The sequence below is a fragment of the Nematolebias whitei genome, chromosome 17, assembly GCF_014905685.2.
Source record: "Nematolebias whitei isolate Nwh7 chromosome 17, NemWhi1, whole genome shotgun sequence".
Lineage (NCBI taxonomy): Eukaryota > Metazoa > Chordata > Actinopteri > Cyprinodontiformes > Rivulidae > Nematolebias > Nematolebias whitei.
In genome coordinates, this window is record NC_056514.1 from 21,719,928 (window position 1) to 21,728,084 (window position 8,157).

Consider the following 8,157-nt stretch of genomic DNA (forward strand, 5'->3'; position numbering starts at 1 on the left):
ATGCATGTTAGGCTGATTGGTAACTCTAAATTGTCCCTAGGTGTGAGTGAGAGAGTGAATGGTTGTTTGTCTCTTTTGTCTCTATGTGGCCCTGTGATGGACTTGCGACCCGTCCAGGGTGTACCCCGCCCCTCGCACAGTGATTGCTGGACATGGGCACCGGCGACCCCCGTGACCCAAAATGGAATAAGCGGGTAAAGATAATGGATGGATGGATGGATAGTTTCCGACAGATAAAGAAATAAACCATAAACTGATCAGGGCAAAATCGGCTTCTTTTCTCTTGTGTCTTTCTTTTTCTTTTTTTAAAATTATCTTTATTTTCATATATTATACAGTTTACAATACAAAGTTTGCATTAAGAGATCAAATATTTGTTGTACAAATCAAGATATCAATCTAAATAGAGACAAAATAAACAAACACAAGAAATTGAACACAGGAAAGAATGCTGGGGGCGGGGCTTATGGTTCTTATAATACATTCATTGCAGTACATCTCAATAGTGCCTGTTTTTAAAAATCAAAGTCTTTAATTGTCCTAATACTATTTGACCTAATTGTAAAAAACAGCTAAGCTTGGCTTCCTTCCAGAGTGTTTTCTACAATGAATGTGATATGCCAGTAATAGTAGTTTATAAGGTAGTCAGAATTGTTTTTATGTATGTTTTTCATAAAGGCCAAGCAACACATGCATCCACAGAAGTGCAAAATGGGCTTCAATGTTGTTGTGAATAAAGTCACATAGTTTCTGCCAAAATAAATGAACAAATGGACAATATGACAGGTGGAGAACAGTTTCAGGAAATCCATCACTAAAACCCTTGTCATTTTCTTTCTTGAATCTAGTTTTAATACAAGACTTAGCTGGATATATTTTAAGAATAATTTTGTAGATTTCTTTATTCTTGTTTGTAATCAAATATTTATTTGGAAGAAGACCTTTTCCCACTATATCCCATAGAAGCCTGTTCCAATGCGTAAAGCAGCTGGTCTTGTTGTGATGTTATTCTGAAATAAGGCTCGTATAAGCTTGTTATTATTTAAATGACTGGATAAACAAATTTTCCCTACAGCTGTATCAGCTGGGGATGGACAAGCAAGGATGTGAGAGTCGATCCTCTGATGGCCTTTAAAAAGCATGCATACACCAGATGGGATGGCTCCAAAGACCTTTGCTGAGTCTCCAGGAGTTATAGGGATGTTGAAATTCTTCATAGGTGAGCAATAGACCTTCACTATTGAAAAACTGGTCAACCCATATCATGTTATGCTTAAACCAGTATTCCAGAAGTAGGGATTTGTGTTTGTATAAAATGTCTCTATTGTTCCAAATCAGATAGATGTAAGGGGAAAAATTACGTTTGTATATGAGAGGCCATGAAAGAAAGGCCTGACTATAAAAGGCCGATAACTTAACTTTTCATAAATGCAAATGAGAAAAAAGTCAAAGCCACCAAGCTTGGATAATATATGGAGAGGAATAATGTTTCAAACTGAGGTCGGGTTTTTGTAGATGTGTTTTATCTAATTGATTTCAAATGTGTTTTTTAACGTATCAAATTTCAGAAAATTAAAACTACCATTCTCATAAGAATTCATAATAACAGACTTCTTCAGATAGTGCGTTCTATTTTTCCAAACAAAGTTAAAGAGCATTTTATCAATTACTTTTAATGTCTCATCGTTGAGGTGTAGCGTCAAAGCTGCATTTGTTAACCTTGAGATGCCTTCTGTCTTAGCGAGCAATATTCTTTCTTTCAATGATAAATCTCGTAGGACCCATTGATTTGAAGACTGCCACCATCATCTCAGTCCCAAAAAGCTCTACAGTGACTGGTCTGAATGACTATCGGCCAGTGGCCCTCACCCCGATAGTCGCTAAATGCTTCGAAAAACTGGTCATGAACCACATCAAAACAACCATCAACACCAACGAGGACCCTCATCAGTACGCATACCGTGAGAACCAATCCACAGAGGACGCCATCTTCTCTGTGGTCCACACTGTGCTCAACCACCTGGAGCAGAAAGACTCTTACGTCCGTATGCTCTTTGTGGACTTCACATCTGCCTTCAACACCATGATCCCCCAAACCCTGATGGACAAACCATTACACTAGGACTAAGCCCCTCCATTTGCAACTGGGTATTAAACTTCTTAACAAACAGACCACAGTCAGTGAGGATCCTCAACTTCTCCTCCTCCACCATAACCCTCAGCATTGGCTGTCCTCAAGGATGTGTGTTGAGCCCCCTCCTGTTTACTCTGCTCACATATGATTGTGCAGCTACCCATCCAGGCTGTCACATTGTAAAGTTTGCAGATGATACAGCGGTGGTGGGATGCATCACAAACAAAGATGAGTCCAGCTACAGGCAAGAGGTGGAACACCTGGAGAGCTGGTGCAAAGAGAATAACCTTCACATCAATGTGAAGAACACAAAGGAGATGATTGTGGACTTCAGAAATAACAAACACATCTACACCCCCGTGGTCTCCAGCTACAAGTACTTGGGTGTACATATGCGACCTGTCCAGGGTGTACCCCGCCCCTCGCACAGTGATTGCTGGACATGGGCACCGGCGACCCCCGTGACCCAAAATGGAATAAGCGGGTAAAGAAAATGGATGGATGGATGGATGGATGACTCTGATTTAATTTATTTTGTGTTTTTGTGTAAGATTGGGTTAAAGTTTGAGGTGCTGCTTCTATTTTGATCTTTTGTTACTAAAACACTTAGATAACACATTTCCTCTTTTATTGGGATGTTACACAGCTCAGATTTAGTGCAGTTTTTAATAGGCATGATCTCACGTTTCTTAATATTGAGGGACAAACCAGATGCCCTTGAGAACTCCTGAATTGTATTAATTAATACAGACATTTGGCTTTCGTTTCTCAAAAAAGTGTTGTGTCGTCTGCTAGTTGTGTTAAATGAACTTATTACCAATGAGACAGATTTCTTCTACAGCACTGTTTTGAATATGACATGCTAAAAGTTGTGCTACTAGCAAAACAAGGTATGGAGAAGCTGGGCATCCCTGTCTTATTCCCCAGGAGAGATTGAAGCTGGGCGGTGTGCCACCTGGCAGTTTATCAGAGCTATTGCAGTTCTATAGAGTGTCTTTCTAGAAGAGGAAAAGTAGTTGCCAAAGCCAAATTTATGTAATGATTCTAGGATGAACTGGTGCTCGACTGTATCAGAGACCTTCTAGAAATCTAAGCACAAATCGAACCATCAACATCTAAAATATCTGAGCGATCCAAAATATCAAAAACTAGCCTAATGTTGTTTGTTGTGTATTTTGGACATAAGCAGCAGATGAAATAATAATACTGTGATATAAATTTCTGGGTACACCGTGATCTCTGCCCATTATTTGTTTGTGTGATAGCAGAGATATTTTGAATATGATTGTATGAAAAAGTTATGAATGAATAGTATCCAACCTGTTCTAGATAGCTATTTCAACAACTGCAGCTCAACATTATTAGCTCACTTGACTGGTGATCTAATAAGAAGTGGATATAAGTCTATGGTGGATCACTACAACTCCAATCTCAAAAGTTTTCACCTGAGTGGTATTTTGTAAATTGTTACATTGCCATTAATTCTGCATTACTTGATTATTTCTAAAGAATTCTGTGACTGTGCACAAGCACAATGGAACAGCAGCTAGCTGTAGCACTTCTAATGCAAGTTGAGACACTTCCAGTAGAATTTTTAAAATATTTCTGTCAAATAATTGTTAATGCATACAGCAGTGGGAAGATTTATAAATAATGTTTTCATGAATCACATTGAAACTTTTGATACTGAAGTTGTTTTAAGTTGGCAGCAATCTACTTTGATTGTTGCCCTGCTCAAACTAATCTTTGGCTAATCGACCACAGAATCACACTTTAAATTTTCTGAACTACTCCTTTAAAGGTTTATGGCTGGGATTTTAATCTGATATGATGTGTAAGAAATCTGTAAGAATAGAGAAGGATTTTCTGATGCAAAAAGTACACCCTTGCATTATCTGTTGCAGAAATGTTCAAACATTCTTGTTGATTAATTAACAAAAGAGACAAAACTGAATAAATAACTTTGTTGTTTGATCTGAAAACATTTCTGGAGGTTTAAACTCCATCTGACATGTTTGCACAGGAGGTGGCAGTGTTGTCCAACATATACATTTTAAATCTGCTGCCTCAGTCTAATTTCAGCTACCTTTCAGAAGACACAAAGTCCTGGTGACTTTTATGCCCATTTGGTGAGCCTTTCTTTCCCCTGCTTGGCTGACTCAAAACAAACAAACAAATAAATAAATGAAAGAATGAGCATCTTTGTTTTTAACAAAGTCACACATGTTGCAAATTGTGGTTAATTTTTGTGGTCCACTTAAAAAAAAAAAAAAACTTTTTTGTGTGTGTGCCAGCATGCTATATTTTACCACCTCAAACAAATGTGTTTATTTGTTGTTGGACTGGCATTAAATAACGCCACATTTGAAGTTGGAAACACGATTGTGGTAAAATGATAAATTAGCAAAACCACACATATGCCATAATAGACAAATTCAGAACACATTTAAGCATATTTGGTTAGTTTCAACAACACTTTAAACACAACTTTCGCACACAAAAACTGTAATTCCGCTTACTACTTTTATCTTTCTATAACGCTAAATCCTAATTTGCATTGAAATTGTTTATTTATGCGATGTAATTTAAAAGAACACAACAAAAGCACCTGTTAGATTGATTCGCAATAAATATACCCAGTTTAGATTTGTCAACAGTTCATCTTAAGCTCATATTTATATTTCTTTTGCTTTAAACAAACACATGGCACAGTTATTCTTTTTTTTTTAATTATAATTCATCATATCAAATTACACAAGTGAATAGCTGTAATGATAGTTTGTTTTGGTGCAAATGGCTATAGAGCATATTATATTTACTCTTACAAGAGTAACCGAATAATGTGCATTTTTCCACAAATTGCTGTGAACTCGAGTTGAAATTATTGATTTAATCCACACAATGTTGGATGAAACAACCCAGCGTCCATGTGACAATAATATATGTTCCAAGTTTTTACGGTGACATTTCTCCTGAAATCCTCCTGACTGTCTTGGTGCACGCTCAAGTTGATTTTCCTGTTTGGTGCCCTGTGGCACTTCAGCGTGGTTTCTACAGAGAAAGGCATGCATTTGACTCCTGGCCGGAGGTTCTCGGAGAATGAAACAACTGCTGTCTGCTTTTGCATGCTCAAACTGGGGGTGGGGGCCTTCAGGTTGGCACTGTGGCCACTCTGTCTCTGCGGATCCAAGAAACTGGTGTGATGGGATTGGCTCCACCACAGGAACCACACCAGCAGGGTGTCGATGTTCTCCAGAGGTGCTTGGAAATGCTTGTTGATGGAAAATCTCTCCAGGTGTGAGAAGAGAGCTAATCAATGGGGGATGATAAAAGGCAGTGCAACACCTGCACACACGTGTTTCCTGTATTTTTTTTAAAGGTGATGTCAGGTTTTTCACTGCAGCTTCCTTAAACAACAGCAACATTTATTTTCCCTGAGAAGTTTCTGGTACCAGTTTCTGACTCTTGGCCTTGAAACAATTAACAAGAACCAGACAGGACAACTCCATCACTGAGTATAACAAGTTATATTAGCTGCATGACCTGAGCTCACCGCTTTGTTCTCTTGGTATTTTTAGGTTGGCAAAGAATTACCTTCCAAACATTTGCATATTGATATTAATATATGCAGGTCAAGCAAACACTTTCAGTTTCTAAGCATGCATGTACTTCCCTTTTACAAGAGACTGTTACTAGAAAACATTTCCAGATAGCGCTTGTTTGCTCTGTTTTTCTCACGCACAAAGATTGAAACAATAAAATTAAATCACTTTCCAATGTATAAACAGTTTGAATATATAATGGAACATACTGTATGTGCTATCGCTGAAGATAATGTGTCCCTGCATAAACGATACCTTTATTTTATTACTTACAAAACATTTATTTATATAACATAGTTTGGGCTGCCACAGGCAAAATCATTTAGACAATTAAAAAACATATATGTAAGATGTATATAACAGTCTATGAAGAACAATAAAATATTGTCCTGTTTGTTAAGCAGGAATAAAACTTTATAATATCTGTGTGATTTTGGTACATTTTTATATTCTTGTCACCTTCAGAGTATTTAATGTACTCTGACCTCAGGAAAAAAAGAGGAATTTGGCTTGTGCTTTGAAAATTACATCAAAAAGCATTTTTTTAATGTGACAGATTTTAAAAAAACTAAATTAAATAGATTTTAAAGAGTATATATAGATTAAAATCAGTGGCATCATTTAAAAGGCAAACCCTCAATCATTTATATGCAATCTGTGATTCTACAGATGACAGCCTTTGGGAACACATAGTGACTGATGGAAAAAGTTTTTACTCAATCTTGGACTGGAAGGCTGACTTTAGGTTGCATCAATGTTTCAGGTCCAAAAATTGAAAATACGTCAATAAATTAATACTTATTAATTTATTTGTTGAAATCTTAGCATGAAATCCACTTCCATTCTGGGTGTGCACCTGCTTTGGGTGAAACCACTGACATCAATAAAGATGGACGACGTGTCTCTGCTTCCTACTGCTGTTTAAAATTGAATCTGTTTCTGTGAGCGCTGCCTCCTTGTATTTTTGGAGCCTGAAGCTGTACCCTCAGTACAAAGTCCTGCCTACACATCCTTCCTAGATGCGACACTCATTCAGTGTAACATGACACTGTTCTTAAAGCCTCAAATAAATTACTGAAACTAAAAAAATATTTTAAAACTGCATACAAAAACATAAAACAGCATGGTGAATAAATAAAATGAACACAAGTAAAACAACATCTGAAGTGTATTTTTACAGTAGGGATGCACATCATTGGATTTTTGGCCGATATTTGAAATGCCAATATCTTAAAACGTATTTGGCCGATAACTTTTTTTTTTCCTCATTCGTAAACAAGACCCCAAGATGCTTGAACTCCTCCACTTGGGGTAGGACCTCCTCCCTGACCCTTGAGAGGGCACTCTACCCTTTTCCGGCTCAAGACCATGGCCTCGGATTTGGAGGAACTGATCTTCATCCCGGCCGCGTCACATTCGGCTGCGAACAGCTCCAACGAAAGCTGTAGATCACGATCTGATGAAGCCAATAAGACCACATCATTTGCAAAAAGCAGAGACGCAATCCTAAGGATAAAATGGAACGTGAGATCGATAGGTAGATAGGTGCAGCGTCTGCAGTGAAGCGGACGCTGTACAGGTCTGTCGTGGTGAAGAGAGAGCTGAGTCAAAAGACGAAGTTCTCAATTTACCGATCGATCTACGTTCCTTCCCTCATCTATGGTCACGAGCTTTGGGTTGTGACCGAAAGAATGAGATCTTGGATACAAGCGGCCGAAATGAGTTTTCTCCGCAGGGTGTCTGGGCTCTCCCTTAGAGACAGTGTGAGAAGCTCGATCATCCGGGAGGGACTAAGAGTACAGCCGCTGCTTCTCCACGTCGAGAGGAGCCAGTTGAGGTGGCTCGGGCATCTGTTTAGGATGCCTCCTGGATGCCTCCCTGGTGAGGTGTTCCGGACACGTCCCACCGGAAGGAGGCCCAGGGGAAGACCCAGGACACGCTGGAGGGACTATGTTTCTCGGCTGGCCTGGGAACGCCTCGGGATTCACCCGGAAGAGCTGGCCCAAGTGGCTGGGGAGAGGGAAGTCTGGGCCTCCCTACTTAGGCTGCTACCCCCGCGACCTGACCGGAAGCGGAAGAAAATAGATGGATGGATGGATGGACTTATTTTTTTTCCCCTAGACCTACTTACAGAGACTACATAATTTTCTCTGCTGTGGAGTTAAAATACTACACCATTCTGCATGGTCTTTGGCCTGCTACCAAATGGGAATGCCAAAAAAAGGGGCTGAAAATAATGTAACTCTTTAACTTGGATTAATGTCAAATTAGTTCATGACATTTACTCTCTCTAACACAATGACAACACTCGAAAAGTGCAAATTTATAAATTTTCACAAATTGAAACTAAACGGCGAGCGCAACGTCATAACGTGGTGCTGGTGCTGAAGACATCCTTGTCACTGGGTTGTCATACAAAAA